This window comes from Vigna unguiculata, chromosome 8 (assembly GCF_037176805.1).
Source record: "Vigna unguiculata cultivar grain cowpea cultivar isolate G323 ecotype 2 chromosome 8, ASM3717680v1, whole genome shotgun sequence".
Lineage (NCBI taxonomy): Eukaryota > Viridiplantae > Streptophyta > Magnoliopsida > Fabales > Fabaceae > Vigna > Vigna unguiculata.
Window position 1 is genome coordinate 7,185,132 of NC_140799.1, and position 2,611 is coordinate 7,187,742.

Genomic DNA, 2,611 nt, shown 5'->3' on the forward strand with positions numbered 1-2,611 from the left:
ACTTGTAACCACGGGTGTACTCTTTTTCCTCACTTGGTCTTTTTTCCCTAAGGAGGGTTTTGGCCAAGGAGGTTTTAACGAGGCACCCCTATTTGAATAAATAAAATGAGTGGTTCCCTACTTTATGACTCTATACTATTTACTCGTGGTTAATTCGTTTAAGTTCCTCACCCTTACCACAAGTAAGCGGCCTGGGTCGAACACCCTTTACTCGTGGTTAATTCGTTTAAGTTCCCCACCCTTACCACAAGTAAGCGGCCTGGGTCGAACACCCTTTACTCGTGGTTAATTCGTTTAAGTTCCCCATCCTTACCACAAGTAAGCGGTCTGGGTCGAACACCTTTTACTCGTGGTTAATTCGTTTAAGTTCCCCACCCTTACCACAAGTAAGCGGCCTGGGTCGAACACCCTTTACTCGTGGTTAATTCGTTTAAGTTCCCCACCCTTACCACAAGTAAGCTGCCTGGGTCGAACACCCTTTACTCGTGGTTAATTCGTTTAAGTTTCCCACCCTTACCACAAGTAAAACGATCAAGGTCGAACACCCTCAATAAAAAATCGAATTCACCAAAAATCACATACATCAAAACACCCACTCATGATTATACCACACCGCTAATGCACTACTATAACACAAGTTATCGGCATCCAATAAAGAACATAGCATACACAAAGCATTGATCATATTAAAAGCAAACTAAAGAGTGTATGAAGTATTACAGACATAATGTACGAATTATTACAGACATAGAATACCAGTTTTCAAATTATAAACAATAAAAGTCCTATGTCGCCTTACTGACATCACCCTCCACAGCCGGTTCCGCATCCTTCTCCCCCTCTGCTGCCTTGTCCCCAACCTCCTCCCCACCCTCTTCATCCTCCCTCACCAACTTCCCGCCAACTACATCTTTATCAACGTCAAATCTTGAATCCAGGGCATCCACATCCTGATAGAAGAAGGTCGTCTGCCGCAACCCATTCTCGAAACCATTTATATGCTCCTGGATAACGCTGTTTTTCAAATCATCCAACTCCCCAACAGCCCCATCGTACTTGTCCTTCAAATCCTCATAATCTTCTTCCAGCTCCCCTATACGCTTGTTCAGTTTTTCCTCAAAATCCAAACAGCGCACTCTCCATGACGCCAGCCTCTTCCTCTCAGCTTCCCACCCTTCCTTCTCCTTCACTAGAGCCGTCTTCTCCTCCTCAAGCTTGTCCACCTTACCTTGCAACTCCCCCACCTCCTTCACTTCCCTTCTGTAAAGGGACCCTACACGTCGACCCAAGACTAAAGCCTTGCTTCCAAACTCCACCATTGTTCTCACGATATGATCAACCTCCATGTTATCAATAGAGTTCACAACAGTGTCTGGAAGGTTGATCGAGATGTCCTTCCTCACGGATATCTCCGGCAACTCAATCAGCCCGGCCTCCGGCAACCTCTCCCCGCTAGCTGATCCCGCCCCACTAGCCGACCCAAGGATAGCCGCCCTTATTTTCTTCACGTCTTTACCCTTCCCAGGTCGAGGCGGGAGCTCAGCTCTCCTCTTCGTTCTGCCGTGTACATGTACTTCCACAACCGATTCCTGCAAATTTGGAACATCAGCTTTCCCAGCCTCCTTGGCCTTGGCGGCCATCTCCTTCCTCAGTGATTGAAAGAGCGCCAAATTCTTCTTACCAGATTGCGCCATATGCCCTGCAATAACATATCACAACTCGGATCAAAACAACTTAGCATCATTAACACAGCTTAAGTAATAAACAGATACCTTCAATATCTATTATCGGATGCACCGAATTATAAACCCTAACTAGACCCTTAGTGGGCAACTTATCCACAAATCTCAACAATATCCCTACCACCTCCTTCTCTCCAGCCGACAACACCTCCACTCCCATGTCTTTGTAACGAGAAGGATTGTTGGTCCAACTAAAAGGGAACTTGGTACTCCTATCCGCATTCAGAAAATGCGGCTCACCTCCCTCCTTCACTACGACCTTGAAGTACCCGTCTTTGAAGTGCTTGAAAGATTGGGAGAATGCATCCAACCTGCTGATGCTAGGACGGCTGATTAAAGAAAGCCAAGTAGCCGGCCTTCGGGGTCTGGTGTCATAAAAATACAAGAATGCATGGGGGGTAGGCTCCAAGTACAAAGACTCGCACAGAATGCGGAAGGCCTGTAAGTAAGCCCAACTATTAGGGTGTAGCTGAGTAGGCGCCACATTTAACGCCCGCAACACACCCATAGTGAAGTCGTCAAAGGGTAGTCGTACGTGAAGCTGAGAAAAATGGCACATATACATATAAAAGAACTTCTCAGTAGCCCCTTCCTGCCCGTGGCATACCCGGTCGACGACGCTCACCCTCTCCAGCGATACGATATCTCCGCTGATCCCCCTAGACATGACGGGTGTACAGTTTAGCCAAGAATTTAACAGGCGAGACCACCTAAACAATGATGACTGGTCACGAACATCAGTAGCGACCCATCCATAGCCGACTTTGGCCGGCCAGTTACTCTCCTCCAACTCCTCAGGAGGATCCTCTCGAACTTCCCTCACCACCTCCATTGGCATCCCGCTTGTAACAACTCCGGAACTCGTACCC